A 20,345-nucleotide genomic window follows, 5' to 3' on the forward strand; every position below is an offset into this window, starting at 1 on the left:
ACTTGTTACTAGCTCTTTGATTTCAACTCATAAAATCTGACATATGTTGGGCATTGACCTTGTTCTTTTAAATAAGCTTATTTTAGGAGACCTTTGCAAACTGCTGGCTGCATGGCCACAATGTAAGCTGTTAGGGAAATGTAGTACAAACAGATAGGTTGTATGTTTTGAATGCCAGAGCTGTAAATTGAAGGGCAGTTGTTAAGATCTATACTTCTGAGTGCTTCAAGTGCCATTCATATGAAAGGATCCATTTTGGCTTCACTAGTCTGGGTCCAAATCCTGCACACCTCACTCAGCCAAAGTTCCAGTTGATTTGTATGGCAGCTTTTCCTGTGCAATGGGTGTGGGACTGGCAGAGCTTTAGGGATTGTTTACATGCTGCATTCATAGACTATCAGGGTTAAAAGGGACCTCAGGAGGTCATCTAGTCCAACCCACTGCTCAAAGCAGGACTAATCCCCAATTTTTGGCCCAGATCCCTAAATGCCCCCTCAAGGATTGAGCTCACAACCCCGGCTTTAGCAAACCAATCCTCAAACTACTGAGCTATCCCTCCCCCCATTGACATAGTACTCTTTGAAACAGGGTTACAACAGTACTTACTTGGAAGCTTTAAGTGTGCACCACCAGGGTCCACACAGGCCAGCTGCTGTATGACATGGCATCATGCACCAGAATTTACTCTTAATCTGGTGTGCACTAACACACAGTGTGAACAAGCCCTAACAAATACTAAGGAGTTTAAGCCTAGATTTTAAAAAGTGACTAGTGATTTTATGTGTCCTACTTAAGACACCTTTAAAGATCCTACTTTTCAGAGCGTGGGTGCTCAGCACTTTTTGTAAACCAAGCCCCATTTAAGGTGCATCAGGTTGAACACCCAAAATTCAGGTTTCAGAGTAGCAGCCGTGTTAGTCTGTATTCGCAAAAAGAAAAGGAGTACCTGTGGCACCTTAGAGACTAACAAATTTATTAGAGCATAAGCTTTCGTGAGCTACAGCTCACTTCATCGGATGCATTTGGTGGAAAAAACAGAGGAGAGATTTATATACACACACACAGAGAACATGAAACAATGGGTTTATCATACACACTGTAAGGAGAGTGATCACTTAAGATAAGCCATCACCAGCAGCAGGGGGGGAAAGGAGGAAAACCTTTCATGGTGACAAGCAAGGTAGGCTAATTCCAGCAGTTAACAAGAATATCAGAGGAACAGTGGGGGGTGGGGTGGGAGGGAGAAATACCATGGGGAAATAGTTTTACTTTGTGTAATGACTCATCCATTCCCAGTCTCTATTCAAGCCTAAGTTAATTGTATCCAGTTTGCAAATTAATTCCAATTCAGCAGTCTCTCGTTGGAGTCTGTTTTTGAAGCTTTTTTGTTGAAGTATAGCCACTCTTAGGTCTGTGATCGAGTGACCAGAGAGATTGAAGTGTTCTCCAACTGGTTTTTGAATGTTATAATTCTTGACGTCTGATTTGTGTCCATTCATTCTTTTACGTAGAGACTGTCCAGTTTGGCCAATGTACATGGCAGAGGGGCATTGCTGGCACATGATGGCATATATCACATTGGTAGATGTGCAGGTGAACGAGCCTCTGATAGTGTGGCTGATGTGATTAGGCCCTATGATGGTATCCCCTGAATAGATATGTGGACAGAGTTGGCAACGGGCTTTGTTGCAAGGATAGGTTCCTGGGTTAGTGGTTCTGTTGTGTGGTGTGTGGTTGCTGGTGAGTATTTGCTTCAGATTGGGGGGCTGTCTGTAAGCAAGGACTGGTCTGTCTCCCAAGATCTGTGAGAGTGATGGCTCGTCCTTCAGGATAGGTTGTAGATCCTTGATGATGCGTTGGAGAGGTTTCAGTTGGGGGCTGAAGGTGATGGCTAGTGGCGTTCTGTTGTTTTCTTTGTTGGGCCTGTCCTGTAGTAGGTGACTTCTGGGTACTCTTCTGGCTCTGTCAATCTGTTTCTTCACTTCAGCAGGTGGGTATTGTAGTTGTAGGAATGCATGATAGAGATCTTGTAGGTGTTTGTCTCTGTCTGAGGGGTTGGAGCAAATGCGGTTATATTGTAGCGCTTGGCTGTAGACAATGGATCGAGTGGTATGATCTGGATGAAAGCTAGAGGCATGTAGGTAGGAATAGCGGTCAGTAGGTTTCCGATATAGGATGGTGTTTATGTGACCATCGCTTATTAGCATCGTAGTGTCCAGGAAAATTCAGATACTCAAAATCACTAGTCACCTTTGAACATTTTGGCCCCCACAGTCACCTTGTGAATCATTCCCATTTTCAGTAAATGTGCCTGAAGGAAAGAATGCCCCTTTGACATGAAAGTTTGTTTGCATTTGTTATAAGAGAGTTACTTATACGAAAGTTAGAGAGAGGTGGGTGAGGTAATAGCTTTTATGGGACTGCCTTCTCTGTTGGTGAGAGACAAGCTTTCGAGCCATACGGAGCTTTTCTTCAGGTCTCTCAAAACTTCAGTTAGTATGGCAGCCTGGCAACACCAGCAACAAAACAACTTGCTGGACACCAACATAGTAACATAGAGCGGGGGAATGGAAAATCCTCTATGTCATAGAAACAAAGTGCTTCATTTAGGAAAGTCTGTTCCTGTTGAAGTCAGTGGAAGACTCCCATGAAGCTCTTGGGAGGAACCAACTCTTAAACTTGAAGAAAGTTTTAGAGCTGGTTTCTGGTATCCTTCTGTTCTCTATAGGCCAAATCCTGCATTGTGACTCAGGCTATGATCCCGTAAGGTGCTAAACATGGAGTTCCCATGGAAGTCAGCTGACGTTTTGCCCCTGTGTGGAATGGACTGCAGAGTTTGAGCATTATATATATAATAAGAATAAGGAATAAGAATTCATTTTGACATTTAGATTGTAAGATGTTCAGGAGAACAACTGTCTCTTTCTTTATATTCATACATTGCCTTCACCATGCAGGGGCCTCGACCTTGATTGGGGCATCTAGGCACCATTGTAATACAAATAATAACAATAATTAATCATTGGCAACCAAGTTTAAAATAACTGCACATTAAAATCACATCCAAAGGTTTTATCTAGCTCAGATTCCAAAATGAACAATGAGGACTTGGTGACTTATTTCCTAGGGACAGATTGTGAACCTCCCTTTATTCATATTGGGGAGCAGGCACTCACACAAGTGACCCCACTGAAGTTAGAAAGATTACTCATGGGGGTAACTGCTTACCAGTATAAGTACTGGGTTCACAGTGTGGATCTTCGAATCTTTTGGGGTGTCTTTGACTGTCTCATCATTGATGTTAGTCTGGTAGTTGCTTTACCCGGGACCAGTTTGGGCTGTGCCATCCATCAGCAGGAAGAACGGCAGAGAATAACAGAGCTTCTGCTGCCTCGTGTAAAGGGGGCCTGCCTGAAATTCCCTTAACCATACGTCACTCAAAGGCTCTTTTTCAGGGCAATAGCCTTCATCTGTAGTGAATTCCTGATACAGAAAAGCTTCTCACAGAAACTAAATAATGTAATATATTCCAGGTTCTGGGCAGATAAGAATGGAAAAGGCTGTGGTGCTTGTGGAAGTGGAATGATAGCGACAAGCGCCATGTGAAATCCCCGAAGGTGGTGTCAGAGGACACGCTCCCCCATAAAATTATGAAAGAATCTGGTGTAATGATGCATTGTGAGACAATTTGAGCATAAATACCACATTCTTTCCCATTAATGATTAAATTTCATTGTGCCATGATTTTTTTTAAAAAAAGAATGTAGATTTTGTGCACACTGAGAACAGGAATTTCCATTGTGATAGTGCTGCAGTAAGATTTAAAGATTGTGGGGAACTAAGAAATGAAATGCAAATCACTCTCACATACAACCTCCTGCTGAGGCCCAAATTTTTACAGATCAGGTTCTGCAGCCCTGATGGGGAATCAGTGATCTGCCTTTCCTGGGATTCACAAATTAGTAGTAGTCTAAGGTATCATTTTCTACAATATAATTGTAACTTATCCGATGAAAGTTTGCGACTGAAGGCAGTCCTCTGATCGTCCATTATTTTTCCAGCTGCTTTGCCACTGAGGATTCTTTCACAGACAATGCAAATATGCACATCACAGCCTCCCTCTCTGAAACATGCACTTCTTGAATATAAACACGTTGTGAATATTGTTTCCTTCTTCCTTTCTCCTTTGCTTTTTTTTTTTTTTTTTTTTGGATATGCAGGTGGTAAAATACTGGCTGCCATGAACTTCATGTAAGAAATAAAAATTACCCACTTTTGGGGGCTGCTTGATAGAAAACTGCCAGCTCGTAGCATCACTGCTGCTGTAATCACTGCAAGGATAATAGGACATACATGCTTTTGTGGATAATTTTGTTCGCTAATTGCTCATGAAATTTCAGGTAAGGAACATCCAGTTCAATTTGTTATAATGATTAATGTCCTGGATGGTAGTGGTTTTTTAAAAATTATTATTGTCATTAAAAACGCATAGCTCTTCATGTTTGGAAAAATACTTTAAAATGGTTTGGAAGCTGGACTGACAGCAATGGAGACAGGAAATTTTTATCCACCGAAAAAGCTCAATGAAGATAGTATCAATACAAAGCTATCCCTAGCTTCCTGCCAGTAGGTCTCAACCCTGTTCTAGAGGAAGTGAAGTGTTTCTGACTATAAGAGTTCATTCAAAACATTTCTTCAACCCTTGGCTTCTCTGAGACACAGACTGCCAGTCACAGTGGCTTTTGTGAGCTGGACACTTTCCCACTAGGAACCTTATGGAGGGTCCCCCCCCAAAAAAAAAATTACATGGGGCACTGAGCATGTGTCAGGTAGTGGTAATGTTCAGTCACTGCCTACTCCTTGGCCAGATTTGAACCAGCGCCCTCAACATGAAGAGATACCTTTCCAGCTAACAATACCCTGAGTCATTCAGTGCTTCTGAGAAATACTATAGTACACCTTTCCTCTGGATTCAGAGTAGCAGCCGTGTTAGTCTGTATTCGCAAAAAGAAAAGGAGTACTTGTGGCACCTTAGAGACTAACAAATTTATTAGAGCATAAGCTTTCGTGAGCTACAGCTCACTTTATCGGAAGTGAGCTGTAGCTCATGAAAGCTTATGCTCTAATAAATTTGTTAGTCTCTAAGGTGCCACAAGTACTCCTTTTCTTTTTGCTTTCCTCTGGAGATTCCTGACCATGGCATCATTGGGTAAGGCCAAGAAAAAAAAGGCAATGATTATAGGCTTAGAGTTTTATTTGCAACTAGTCCTCCTTTCTGATTCCTCAAGCCATCCTTCCTCTAGAGCTACTGTTATTAGTTGGTGACTAGCCTCATTACATAGTGCTCTATTTAATAATTATATGTACATTAATGAGAATTAACATTCATTAGTGCCTTAGCAGGGAATTTCTGTCCACGACATTTCAGGGGTTCCATCACTGTACCGTCTTGAGGGCCATATTGAGTAATTTTAACTCACACAGGGCTAAATTGTCACAGGCCTTACTTGGCTGTGCAGTGATAATGTGATAATGTGAGGCTGTGCCCTCACGGCCCCTCACTTGTTATTCCTCAGTGTTATCCTGCAAAGATTGTGCTTTTCTGTGATGAGGACAACACAGGCTACTTGTCTAATGTCCCTCCCTGTGAACAGGGCGGGAGGGGTGGAATGGGGGGAGTGAAAGGAGCTCTGGTTTTGCCCCTGCCCCCCACTCGCTAGCTGGGCACACAAGAAGGATGAAGTAGCATATCCTCCCACAGAGCAAGGTGGGAGTAGGAGAGGAACTGTGACTCTCTGGGGAGCTAAGCTACTCACTGACCCTTACTTGGGGCAGACTCTAAAGTTACAGGCTAGCCTATAGAGATCCACTTAGTGAATTTGATGGCATTTCTGCTCTTCACCTCTCAGTGGATCAATTTCATAACTCTAATGTTCTTTCATGGCTGTTTTCAAAAGTGGAGGAAAATGTAGCAACTTAAAGTTAGTAGCTTATTTGTTTTGTGTTGGAATACAGAAATATTTAAAATGCTACCGTGTTCAGCATGGTAGCAGTAATTAACTGCCACAGCAGCTCATTGCCTGTTTAACATCGGTGTATAATCAAATGTTTTTAAAAAAATGTATATTACTTTTGTCCATCTTATCATTAATGGGAAAATATAGGACTCTTATGACTCTTGAAAGGGTTAACAATAGGTAGATAATGTTCCTTTGGAGCAGGAATTGCCGTTTTTGGAAAGAGGATAAGCTGTAAAAATGTAGAAGGGTCCTTATATAGATGGGGTAAGGAGGCAGAACGGGAGCACTGGTCATAAGTAGAGATTGGAAGTTGGATTGTTAAATAACTCTCAGGCTGTAGCTGTGTCAAGGCTGATTCTCCACTCTGGCACTTTGAGTGCAGAAGGTGGGGGCCCGCAAGGATTCTAAAAATTAATACTAGCCACTCCAGGCTGGTATTAAACTCCCAAGTTCACAGCTTCTCTCTGACCTGCAATGGGTAGATGCTGCCACCACCCAAGTGCAAAAAACCCTTTGTACTCAGGAAGGCACACTTGGGAATTCCTCCCTGTGGGGTACCCTCAAGCCCTTTCACACACACCCTCCAGGGAAGAACTGAGAAAGAAAACAAAGGAAATCAGCTGTTGCCATGAGCTAATTAAACAACATATGCACAAACCTCTTAGGACTCCAAAAATCCAATCCTGTTTTTAAAAAGCAAAAAGCAAGAAAATACATCTGGAACTTAGGCTTTTGATAGATTTTAAAAACCTACTTACCAAAATTAAACATCAAGAATAACCTTCTTGAGGTCCTGCTGAAAGGTTACAAGCAAAACAAAAGCATTTGGGGTTAGCACAGAGGAGTATACAAGCCAATGGGGGGGGGCAAGAGATAATCACATCTTCCTAGACATTCCCTGATCTACTTACATATCTGGGGGTTTCAAATAAGTAGTCTCTTGGTATGATCTGATGGTTTTTCATATCTCGCTTAAAGCTTCCTACAGCTTAGTTCAGCCCTGTTCCTGCTCTATGTCTCCTCCCTCCAGAGAACAACAACAGACAGATAAAGGGAAATTTTTTTCCCAATTTTAAAAAGTTCTAGCCTTCCATTGGCTCTTGTGGTCAGGTAACCACGCCCTTCCTTTTACCTATGGGCTTTTTTAACCCTTTACAGGTAAAGCAAGTAGAGAACAGCTACTAACAGAGATTTTATAGCTAACTGGCTGGCTGCGTGTCCATAACAGGGAGCTACCTCCCTCCCCTCCCCCTCTTCATTTATCACAAGCTGTTTTTAATTTATTTTTGTTTTATGTGCAAAGGAACAGGGCCTTGCAGGTCTGGCTAATATCAGAGGCCTGGATTTCTGTAGATTTTAAATCAGAGTCCACATTTGGGAGATTCTGGTTTTGGCGACTCTGGGTTTGTGTTTGTTTGTTTTGTCTTGTTTCGGGGTCTGGATTTCTTTAGTTAAATTTTTCAATTCCTCAGCTTTGAGCCAAGTGACTGATTTCAAATTACACAGTACTTTCCAAAAAAAGGTATTATTTTTTCAAGCAAGGGGAATCCTAACTTGCTTGCAGTACAGTTTATCTAAAAACCACAGATGCCATCTGCAGTGCTAATCCACTTCCTCTCACTATTAATTCAGTATTCTTAGCACCTCCTCGATAGTTTATTACCCATCATAGCTGTATTACAGGAATTCTGTATATATTTTTTGTTTTGTCCCTCTGCTGGCAGGGAAAGTAAATCCCAAAGTGTTTCAGCAGGTGCTATTAACATGCAAATAATGGAGAATAGACTAGTTCTAATAGACCTCCCGACTACATGGGAGGTGTCGCTGTTGGAGCAAATTAGCTTTCTGTAATTTGCATGCTTCTCACAGCCTCCTGGGATTATATTTTAGATCAGAGACAATAAAAGCAAATGCAGTTAGTTTAAAATGTAACTAATTTTAGACTTTGAAACAGTTTTAATGTAACTTCTTAGTGGTGTCAAACAGTTATTTGCAAAGAAACTTTTACACAGCCTGTAATTTTCATGGCATCTCTCTCTCTCTCTCTCTCTCTCTCTTTCTACCATTAACTGCTGCATCTCTCTTTAGTGTGGAAATGAATGAGGGAACATGCCAGGTGGCTACATTTTCAAAGACAGGTCAGTTCTCACTAGACTAATCCAAGATCATGCCCGTTAGGTTCTGTGTGTACATGGATCTTCCCCCTTTAACACTGAAGGGAACTAGCCTGCCTTTGCAGCACCACTCTTCCCCCGTTCCCAGCCCCGGCCTCTCTGTGATATTCCACACAGGAGGGGAGGATTTGGCCCCTGGTGAACATTCATGCAGTGAAGACATTATCTGGACAGTCACAAAATCTTCCCAGACAATCCACAGAGAGTAACAATATAACATGGACCTCACACTAGAGATACTGTATCATTATTTCAAGATATGCAACACTTAATATTCTACATGTGAATGCATTGGTTCTGAGCCTGGTGGTTACTGCCATTTGGCAGGGTTGGATGGTGGGATGGTCTGGTCTTCTATCCATGAATGTTTGCTGAGCTCACTGTAAACAATTTTCTTGGCTTACAGAAGTATCCTGAACCCATTGCCTTGATTCTAGCAGTGCCTGCTTTGAAGAACTATAGATGAGGTGCTTTTGAGGAGTAGCAGCCATGTGCTTTTTTGGAGGGGGGGTATGTTTCTTTACAAGATGTTTGATGCTATGTTCTGTGAGGAACATGCAATTTCCAGTGACTCTTCATTTCTATTGCTTCCCTCTATTTTGTTTTGCTATTTATAAATGTGTAAGCTTTGAAGTGTCAAATAGCATCTTTATTTAAAACAAAACAAATAAAGCAGACTGATTCCTCAGGTATTAGTACAAACATTTGGAGGTTATGTAGGATGGCTCAGTTTGTAAAGCATAATACTGTTATAGCTGAAACTGGAAGAAAAGGAGTATAAAAATGTGACCAAAAATATCTTCAGCTTTGCTTCACATAGACTGGATCAGAAGAAAACTGGTGATGTGCTAGCATGGGAATACATGAGATGATGCTATTTGGAGTACAAACATGTATCTTTCAATAACAAACCACTTGACTTCTTTCGGCAAAAGCTTACAGGTTGACAAAATCAGAAGACTGTTATTAAATGGAAGTACTATGAACCAGTAAACCTTGGAGCATTTTATCTGGTGTCATTGCAAAGAGTGAAAACTGAAAAGCCAGAGCCACACATGATAGAGTAAAATATTAATAGCACATTGTGTCACAGGCTTACTTAGCATTGTAGTAAGATATGCTGCCGCCAATCAAATCAAAATAATGTCTCTCTCCAATGACACAGACTGCCAAAAGATTCATGCCATGGCGGCTGGTGTCCAGGAAGAGTTGTCTAGTAAAGTTCAAGAAATCCACTACTTCTTGACTCAACTACATGAGACTACTGTCTGATGTATTCTACTACCCAGCTCCCTGAAGAGTAATGTCTGGGAGTCCATCTGAGGACTTGCAGATTTGCTATCCAAACTATAAATTAAAAGTGGTGGTCTTGTTATAATAACCCAGGCTATTTTGCGCCTCACAACATTTGGACACATTGCTTAGACCACTGGGAAGTTTTAGCTGAGTTCTTATGCCAGAGGAAAAGGCTTGCTGATGTTGTAAAAGTTGAGAACTTGGCTGGTCCTCAAATGTGTACTTTTCTGCCCTTATATATGTTGAAATGAATGTTGAATACCAGCAACATCTCTTCCACAATGAAGTTTTTTTGGCTGCCACATGGGGAAAAGTTTTGAATCATTTTGTTTGATCTGCGATCAGAAATACAGATACGTTTTTTTTTCTTACTAAGTTTGACTTTGGCCTGTTTGAATACTTTGTAGATCCACACTTGCTTTTCTTCCTAGCTGTTCCCCATGGACAGAATGTGAATAGTCACATGATCACAGAGAAGTTTGTTTGAAAGGTTGGTCAACTCCATTCTGTGGCTGTTTAGAAACACTGCTATGATGATATATTTCATTATTGAGAATAATATGTCAGAAATGATTTGAAAATTATGGTTGGATACTGTGGAGTTCTCAAATCCTCATTCTCTTGATGATTTGTAAAAGACCTTGTGAATTTTCACCCAAAATGTATAATTTTTTGAATTTTCACATGTGCAATTATTTTCATTCTCTGGAAATTTCACAAACTCCTGCCCTGTTCTCCCCCTCGCCCCCATGCCCCTGCACCCCTGCCCCCAAATTGTTTCAATTATACAAAATGAATGAAATGAAAAATATTGCATGAATTTATATATTTGAAAATTTTCTTTGTTTTGTTATGGCTTCATAATATGGAAGCTTCACTCACTCATGTTTCTGTTTTTATAAATATAAGCTTCTTTTAATAACTTCTTTGGATCATGATGTTTCTTTCATAGTCCAATAAAATATGTTCTCTAAGAAACTAAGTTGTCAGTATTTTGGGAATGTGTTCACAATTTAGTATGAATTGCTCTTATTAACAAGGCAAAAGCCTACCCTGTCAAACCTGAAATCCTGCTTCCATGTTTAATGTGCAAATTAAAGCCTTCTTCAAGTCTTCAGTCATGGAGCATTTAATTTGGGGGAGTATTACAATATTTCACTTAACATTTTAGTTGTACATAGGAAAGGAGAACTTTTAAGAGCTGCATCTAAAAAACTACAGATTTGAAAGAACTCTAATTTATTTTTCCCTTACTTTGAGAATGATTCAGGAAAGTGATTAAATATGTGTGTAAATTATGCAGCTCCTTAAGTACCTTGATGAATCAGGGCCTTTGGAAATTATCCAAGATAAATACAATTATATCTAGGGCATGAGATGTGTATATTACTGTATTTTTCCTTATAAAATATTTCACTAATTTAAAAGAGAGGGGGGTGGTATCTTACAGCAAATGTAATGAAAAGTTACTCAGGGATTAAATAATTGAACCTAAAACAATTAACTATTATTATCTGAATAATAATTAATTTCAAGTTTGTGAAGTCTCTGTAGTGGTGGGCAAAATTTTCAAACTTCACTGCCTAAAGTTAGGCATCCAGTTCCATTTTTAGGCAGCTAAAATAAGTGCCCTATTGTTTCAGCAGAGCTGTGGGAGTTTAGTATCTCTGATGAAGTGAGCTGTAGCTCACGAAAGCTTATGCTCTAATAAATTTGTTAGTCTCTAAGGTGCCACAAGTACTCCTTTTCTTTTTGCGAATACAGACTAACACGGCTGCTACTCTGAAATCTGGAAACCAAGTGACTTATGCCCCAATTCAGCAAGATAGTTAAGCACATGCTTCACTTCAAGCATATGAGCCAACTCATTGATGCCAGCAAGACTGAGGCATGTATTTAAGAGCCTGTGTTGAACTGAGGCTTTTGTTAAATGCCTAAATATGTCTACGTCCCTAACTTTAGGCATCCACATTTGAACAGTTCAGAAAACTTGGAAAGAAATCATAGGTGTGAGAAAAGGCATCATGGAACTGGTTAGCTCTGTAATGTGGGTTCAGACTATGAAAATGATTGAGAACTGCTGTATTAGTACATTCTGATTAAATTAAAATACACAATCATTGAGCTCCAATCAGTGAAAATGTATCCTATTTTTCATGCCAGGCTACAGGCACCCTCCCAATGTCACCCTGAGCAAATTGCTTATCATTTTCCAGTTTGCCCATCTATTAAATGGGGATAATATTACTTGCTTTCTTGCTATTCTCATAGCGTTGTCATGAGGGTTGATTAGTTAATATTTGTAAAGTGCTTGGAATGTGTGTGCTCCAATATTTGCTTACATATATATATATATGCTAAGTATTATTTATGACTGTTTGCCCCTTTTTGGCCTGAGCAATTAGTCAATATTCAGAGCCTTGGCAGGTTTTTCCTTTAGCAGGAAAAACAGGATGATAAGAGTCAGATATTTCTCTGGTGCAATCCTATGTATGTAGAAAGAACGTTCACAAAGTCCTGTTTCACTGAACACTGTAGGCACAAACAACATCAGGCAGTTTCTCACAGTTTCCAAGCCTGCTTTTCCAAAGTCCTGTGCCCCAAGGAGAGGGCTGTTTCTGCTCAGGACTATGCTCAACACTGCTTCTCTTCTGTCTGTTGCCTAGCTGGTGACTTTCTGGTTCTGATACCCACACAAACACACAACTGTAATAAATCAGTGTCCCAACCCCTGTGTTTGCGATCAGTTTCCAGGGAAACCCCTCATATTTTCCCTAAGTTAGTTATTGCTCAGGACTCCCCACTGGCTCAGTAACATGGTGGTGGCGTCTATTATTTCAGCTATCTTATTCTATAAAGGATCTTAATTGCTTCTTCCATTTAACCTGAATTAAGAATGGGTAACACACCCATCAACCTCTCTGCTGGAGAGCCACAGAGTGCAGTGGTGGAGCTGGGGTAAGAGAAGTGGAGTAGAGAAGGTGTGGACAGACATAGGAAAGCTGCTGCTCTCTGTGACTTGGAAAGCTTGTTTCCCCCTCCCACTGAAATCCACTGAGGAAGCAGGTTTCAGAGTAGCAGCCGTGTTAGTCTGTATTCGCAAAAAGAAAAGGAGTACTTGTGGCACCTTAGAGACTAACAAATTTATTAGAGCATAAGCTTTCATGAGCTACAGCTCACTTCATCGGATGCATTTGGTGGAAAAGTGAGCTGTAGCTCACGAAAGCTTATGCTCTAATAAATTTGTTAGTCTCTAAGGTGCCACAAGTACTCCTTTTCTTTTTACTGAGGAAGCAATACATCTTGAAGCTATATTATCCCCTTCTGGGGTTCCTATTGAGGGGCTACGGGGCACTCATTCAGCCTTTGCAAGTATAGCTCCTGATGGTTCTCGTCAGTGGCAGATAGTGCAGTGGAGTAGTAGTCATCCCTTCCAGATGTCTCCTCTCTTTACATTGAACGGTGTTTCCTGCCTCTCCCCTTCCCGCTACCCTCTGTTGATCCCTGACATTTACAGGTTTGGAAAGGAAGTGTGGCCTCCAAAATCCACAGTACTACACGATTTTCCCATCAGAAGGGGTGGTCATTCAAAGAAAATTCAGCAAGATGAATATCACTTCTAATTCACCAGATCCCTGTATACACTTTCCCACTGTGCTTTGGCCCCATTTTCTCAGTACTGTAACAGCCCTGTGTAGGTTTTGCATTATGAAAGCTGGACATCACTTTTTTATTATCATTGTTATTATGGAATCAGACACTGCTTAATTAAAGAATGTGCTGGGGAGATACACTATTTATACAGAAACTATGTATTTTAAATGCCTTTTTCCATGTTGATTGCAGAGAATGTGTAAGCTCAGCTTTGATTCATCAGTGTAGTAAAAGAGATGCTCAGAATTATTTGGTATATTCACAGCACTTAAGAAAGCATATATTTTCATAATACTTTAAATAGATAATGCTTATGGTAGTAACTCAAGCATAGTATGACTGGTTTGCCATAGCACTATCATTTTAAAATTGTGGCAGTGTCATTTTTTCATTGTAACTGGCCAGCATAGGCATACTGATTTAGTACAGTAGTTTTAGTGAATTTTGTGCTAGAGCATGGCTGTTTACAACAGTACAGCTGAGCTTGTTTTAGAACTTCCATTTTCATAGGCCGTGTTTATCCATCTCAAACTCTCTGTACCACTTTGGCCGACAGCATAGAAATGGAAATTTAATTAGAACAGGCTTTTCCCTCAGTTTTCTGGTTCTTCTGTTTCTCAATCACAGGTGAGACATTCTGCTGAATTATTCATCTTCTTTTGCTCCAATCAGAATAACTTTTGAAATGACCTCTGTGCATAAGCCATACAGAATCCCATAAGGAAGCAACTTTCATCCAAAACTAGCATCCAAAGAAGCAAATTTGTTCTGAATTGAAACTTGGCAAAGTATTAAATTATATTTTAAAGTTAAAAATCACTCTTAATTCATTTTAATTAGTAGAAGTTGGGTTGTTTGTTTGGGTTTTTTTAAAGAAAAAATAGATTACTGTTATAGTTTTTAGTCTGCTTACACCAGAATTCCAACAGTCAGGAAACAAATTCTTGGAATTACTGATGGATCTCCAGTTTCTCCCCTGTTTAGTCCCTCCATGCCACATCATTACTATCCCTCTTGCCAAACTGAGCTGGACATAACTCCATCTCAGTAGTGCTAAGTGAGCTCCTATAGGCTGCCTGATTGCATTCAGCCCAGTCCCACAAAAATCCCCATGTCCAAACACAGTTTTCAAAACCGAGGCTTGAAAACCATTTCAGACACTGCAGTTTTGCCAGTGGGTGGTAGCTTCTGCAAACAGGAAAACATTATTTTCTGGAAACAAAATGTTTAAGCCTCTGGGTTTCTACAGCCTTTTTAAAAAAATTCTCTTCACACAAATGTCAACAAAACCATGTTTCTTGAAATGTTTTTCGATTAGGAAAGCCACTTTTGGACGCAAGGGCCAAAATTTTTAAAACATGGCTGCCTAAAGTTAGACTCCTAAATCCATAATTAGCAACTTCATTTGTTCCAATCAGAACTACTTTCAAAATGAGTGTCTTATCAAACTTCACAGACTAATGAAAATGAATCATTACTTAGATTCATTACATGGAAAAACTGCTTTTTTTCCTTGAGTTTGCAACATATTTTTTTATTCTGATGTCTACACAACTGAGATGTTTGGAACAAATTTCAAGTTTCCCATGACTGTATTTAATGCTGTACAAGATTTCACACCTCTGGGCTCTATATTTACAGCTCTGTCATGTTCCTTTCTTGTACTGACCTGAAGTTGAAGTTTTTCTTATCTCACGAAAAGGTTGTCTGTCATAGGTGCAGCTATTGTAGCACAATATATTACCTAAATCTTGACCCTGAACAAATATTGTACAAGGACAATTTACCTCAGAATTCTAAAGAAAATGAAAATCTTTTCATTTGTTCAAAAGAAACATGCTTGTTTGGTTTAAAAAAATTAATGTAATTCTGAAAATCATCTATTGAGCCTTGCTTTTAACTGCACTTGGTCAGATTCTGATCTTGCCTGCACAGGTTTTCTCCTGGTTTTGCTCCAGGGTGTTAATCTGGATTTATATTCAGTAAACTCAATGGTGTTAATCTGGATTTACATTGCAGTGAGATCAGCATCTGGCCCTGAGCCCCTTAAAAAAGACAACAACAATAAACAAACCCACCAATTTTATTCTATGTGGAAAAAAAAAGGAACTTTCAACCCTGCCAAACCCAATCCATAGCTCATGGAAAAGAAAAGGCTACTATTGATTTCAGTGGGTTTAAGATTGTGGTCCTACCTAGAAGAGTCTATTTCCCTTTCATTATATGCTACTAGTTTGTTCCCTCCTACTCTCATGCAAACTGTACAGCTGACCCATCTTCCCTGACAATAGTACAGGGAACTGTGACAGTCTTTTAGCTTCAGCAATTTGAGGAGACAAGGAGAACAGCATGACACATTTGGGGCTTTTGACTTGTATTGGTTCTTTTATTTAGGAAGCCTTTCACTCCAAAGAAACCCCAAACAAACATTTCCAATGCTCTTTCAACAGTGCACTACTGATCTTGCTGTAATCTATTCTTCCCAAACTAACTTTCCAAATGATCTACTGCCCCACTCAAATCTAAGATGGATTCATACTCCCCTCAATATAGTTCTGTTTGTACTCAGTAAGTACAACCCACTAGAGATGGGAAATAACTTACAATGAAATCTTAACTTAGTACATTTCACCTCGTTTCTGCTCAGATTGTCCATGAACAGATTGTAATTTTTCTCAGATACATCCATTATTTGAAATTATTCACAGAGTATTTTTGATGAGTAATACTTGATATGTAGTTGGTTCTAAAACAGGTCATTGTGAGTTTAAGATATTCAAAATTCAAGCTGTTTTAAATGTATATATTGGTTATATGGGATTGTTTCTTTTCCCTGATTGGATGAGCAGGACTATTAAAATGAGCTTTCTTGTGAGAAAAGTTAACTACTAGTTACCCACATTAATTAATTCAGCATTTGTTGTCTGCAAATATGTTTTGAAATTCATGGTTTCTGTGAACATTCTGGCCAGTTTACTTGTTCTATAGACTGTCTCCAGATGGTGAATGTAAAAGAGTTATGAACCCAGCCAGAGATAATTCATTTAAAATTTAAAACAAAAATATGTTGAATTTGTTTTGTTTTGTTCTGTTAAACATATATTTGTCCAGACAAATTATGAATCCTTTATTTATACTGGTGAATACAAGAGCTGGGAGCTTTTTTTTCAGCACATAGTAGATTAGCCAAAAATGCATTTGTCAGGACACTGAAACTGTATGCAAATTCAGATCAAATTTGACAAATAGTTTCAGCTGAAGAAACCTATGGACTTTTTTAAATAAAAAAGCCAAAATGTTTCATTCTGGTTCTTTCAAAAGGGAATGTTTCACTTTTTGGTTAAATAGCATGTTTCATTTAGAAATTTACCTATTTTTTTAAATAGAAAAAACACCCAGAATGAAAAAACAAATCTAAACAAATTAACTTGAGCTCAAACAAAATGTTTTGTTTGTCTTAAATGATTTTTTCACTTCCTCCCTCCCATTTCAGTAAGAGAAAAAAAAATATCAGTTTTGCTCTGAACCAAACAGAATTTGGGGGTGGGGAGGGATTTTACCATTCAGAACTAACACCAAAATATCATTTATTTGCTCACCTCTAGTGAGTACTGACATACTCAAATAGCCCTATTGGTGCCTTTGGGACTTCCTGCATGATAACCGTTCACCATTGTGAGTCAGAGCTCCACAATCTTTCCCTTTGTTTAGATTTAAAACAAGAAATGAGCCAAAATGTGAATCTTGAATTCAAATCCCATCAAATCTGAGTATGTAAAGCAGCAATTGATAACTGACCAAAAGAGGCAATCAGGCAGTCAGGCAAACTGAGTCCTATAGTTTATTTTTGAATGAGATACAATGCTGGAGGGGGTGTCTGTTTTTAGGTGTTAATGAAGCCCAGAGTGGCAGAAATCTGGTAAGATCACGATCCAGTGAAATTATCAGCCAAGATCTAACAAGAACAGTTTGCAAGATTTCAGCACCATTTAATATGAACCTGAACTCTAGCCCTGATTTAGGTATGATCACAAGACTTTACCTAAATCAAATCCAACTCCAAACTTGGCCCATCTCTTTGTAGCAGAAGGCTTTTCAGAATCTTATGTAAATGAAAACATTTTCCTAATTTAAAAGTCTAGTGTCCACAACTTTAATCATGGCTACACATCTTCCATGACTGTATGAGTGGTAAGTTCAGTCTCTAGGACTGCCCATCTGGTGCCTCTCACAGGTAATAAATTTACTTTATTAAGGAGAAAAACATATGAGTCCCCCAAACATAAAACCAAACTAAGACAAAAAATTCTTCTTCCTTTGTCAGACCAGATAGTCACCTGCGGAAAGATCTGAAGAGTGCGTGCTCATTAAAATTTACTTCTGAACAAGTGCTGAAGTCTACTTTATAAAAGAAAATATTTGAAATGTCTTTTTGAGTGTGTGTTTGTGTGTGTGTGAAAAAATTGCAGTTTCTCAAGAGTCATCTTAAAATTAATACACAAACATTTGAGTGTGGTATTCAGTTACATTTTTTAAGTGATTTCCAGATAGAATTACCCTAAGAAACTAATATTGTGCCTCTCTAATGCTGGTTGAAGTAAGGTGGCCATTAGACCTGATGAATTTGCTCTTCCAAGAAACAGCACAAGCTTTCAAAGGAGGAAACAAGGTGTTATCTGATCCATTTGTTTTTGGGCCTCTTAGACAAGTGGGTATTCACCCACGAAAGCTCATGCTCCAATATGTCTGTTAGTCTATACAGTGCCACAGGGTTCTTTGCCACTTTTACAGATCCAGACTAACATGGCTACGCCTCTGAAGCTTAGCCAGGTATGTGCATGCATGCTCAAAATGGAGATTTCTCTGAAATGATGGCTAACTTAATCCTGTTGGTTTTAGTCATGGCCTGTCTTAGCAATAGTGGAAAGAAAGTTCAGCTCAAAGAGAGGTTTATTTATTAGAGGAAAGAAGGACACACTCTGCCTTTTAAAGGAGTTTTCCTACTGCTGGCAGCATCCCACTATGACTCACCATTGCTCCTTTTGCCCCTGCAATGCCTTGTGGAATTCTGCTGAATTGCTTCTTATGCCTGTACTGGTTCTGTGATGGTGCCTTACTACAGCCATATATTGGGATCCTGCAATGTCACAGGAAGCTCCTCCAGGTAACAGGAGACTAGTGCTGGCTCCTATTATAGCTGCTGCAGCAGCAGCCCAGTGGCTGAAGCTGACGAGGCTTTGGCACTTTCAGCCTGCCCATGCTTCTCAGATGGCTCCTATCCTGGTAGTTGGGGGCACCCCATTAGCTCATGGTACACTCCCTGATGCATTTCTGTGGTCCAAACATCCCTGTCCGAATACTGTGAAAGGTCTGTGGTGCAGCAGAGGTCTGTCATGTGGCTCCTTACTGCCTCTCTTTAAGACATGTACTGGCTTTAGCTGTAGTGGTGATAATGAAACCATCCCATCTATTTTCCTTTTTTTTTCTTGTCACTTCTACATTTTGTTTGTGGATGGATGTAGCCTGAAAAGGATCTCCAGAAGGACTATTCCCTTCTACCATGTGAATGTTTGCAGCCAGAGTGTAGTCTCTCAATGGGCATATATTGGCCACAGCCCCTTCCAACCCCAATTTGGTGACCAACTAATATGTCTGCATGAGAACAAAAATTTGCCCTTTAACAGAGGGTTTGCTCTTAATTAGAACCTAACAGATATATAGTTGATGTCCACAGTCACAACACAAGAGGAGGTAGTGCTCTTGTAAACTAAAGCTGGAGCACTGGAGGAGTGTTTGCTGCCCACAACCTCAAATCTTTAATGGGATTATCTAGTGTACACTCTTTATCCTGTACACTTTCTCATTGACTTCCCACACTCTGTGATTTTGTGGAGTCAGACTCAGTCAATGGGACTCTGCATGGAAATAAGTGTCCCTGCTAGCATATCCCATTGAAGGATTGGTGACTAAAAAGAGAGTTTTTATAATAACATTAACTTTAGTTAATTTGCTAGGATTCTGGCAGATGGACGTTGTGGGAAGTGAAATGCCATTCAGACGGCGGTACACAATACACAATACACAAAATGAAATTCAGAATGCTGAAAATCAGAACATTCTTGAATTTAGTTTCAAATTCTTAATCAGTCTCATTTGCATCCAATTTCTATGTTTAAAAGCAGATCATTTTGAATGAAAAAGATTTCTTTTAGGGAAAGTGTTTCTCTGAGTGGAAGTATTTTCAATAAAGGAAGTGCACAATATTTCACAATATCCAATATTTTCACAGCTAAATTACCATTTTAATGAAACATTCAAATTCAGGGATATGACAATAACTTGAAGAATTGTGGAAAATTCTGTGAAACTTTTTTTTTAATTTTAGTGTTACACAACCTTTATTACAGGGTCATGAAAAAATATTTGCTGGCGTCAGAACTTCTGAAAAACAAATAAACACCAAATCAAAACAAAAACAACAACAACAACAACCTGAGGGAGATAGAATGCTCATTAGCTCCAAGCAACTATTTAGAAGACCCACCAATATTGGAATAAATATAAAAATCTCATGTCAACTAACAGCATTACTTATTTACACAGTATCTGTTTATTTTTGACTTTCAAATTCTTGCCTGTTAAGCAAACGTCAGTTCAGCTGGTTTATATGAGAGAGTCAGAGCAACTGAGATGTTGCAGAGTTCTGAAAAAAATAATTCTAAAGGGCCAAGAGAAACAAACAAAATGTGTTTGTGATAATGTCTAACCTTAGACATATTGTATGTGAAACTGGAAGAATCATATATTGAATCTATGATAAGGATGGTGATAACTATTAGAACTGTGTTGAACTACTAAGAAACAATTCAGATAGTCAGCACAGCGCTAATTACTAGTCTGAGAAAATGATGTGTAATTTACTGCCCACCATGGGCTTCTACCTAAAAACAAGCTTTTTTTTTTTTAAGGACTTGCATGTGAATGCAGAATACCTGATGCAATTATGTGCAGAGAAGACATTCAGATGTGCTTCCATAAATGCACTTCTGCTTCTCAATTACTGCTTCAGTATCTTCATAAAGCCTTTGGTAGAAACAATAGTCTTCATTTAATCCAAAATGGTGAATAATCACTAGACCACATGTAGGACCTGTTATCCCAAGTGCCTTGATCTGTGGGTAGCACAATAAAAGTGAGAAAA

General features: G+C 39.3%; 1 long non-coding RNA gene across 5 annotated transcripts in view; it reads left to right on the top strand.

The window, feature by feature from the left end:
• Positions 1-20,345, top strand: part of LOC119853737 — a 48,239-nt gene that overhangs the window by 16,939 nt on the left and 10,955 nt on the right. For 2 of the 5 annotated variants that reach the window (XR_006280328.1, XR_006280327.1), the window contains exon 1: positions 3,265-4,400. This is a non-coding gene — a long non-coding RNA (uncharacterized LOC119853737). Of the gene's footprint in view, positions 1-3,264; positions 4,401-8,108; positions 8,159-8,600; positions 8,708-20,345 lie in introns of those variants that run through there. The other 3 variants (XR_006280329.1, XR_006280326.1, XR_006280325.1) reach the window with 3 other exon arrangements.

The sequence above is a fragment of the Dermochelys coriacea genome, chromosome 3 (assembly GCF_009764565.3).
Source record: "Dermochelys coriacea isolate rDerCor1 chromosome 3, rDerCor1.pri.v4, whole genome shotgun sequence".
NCBI classification, from domain to species: Eukaryota; Metazoa; Chordata; order Testudines; family Dermochelyidae; genus Dermochelys; species Dermochelys coriacea.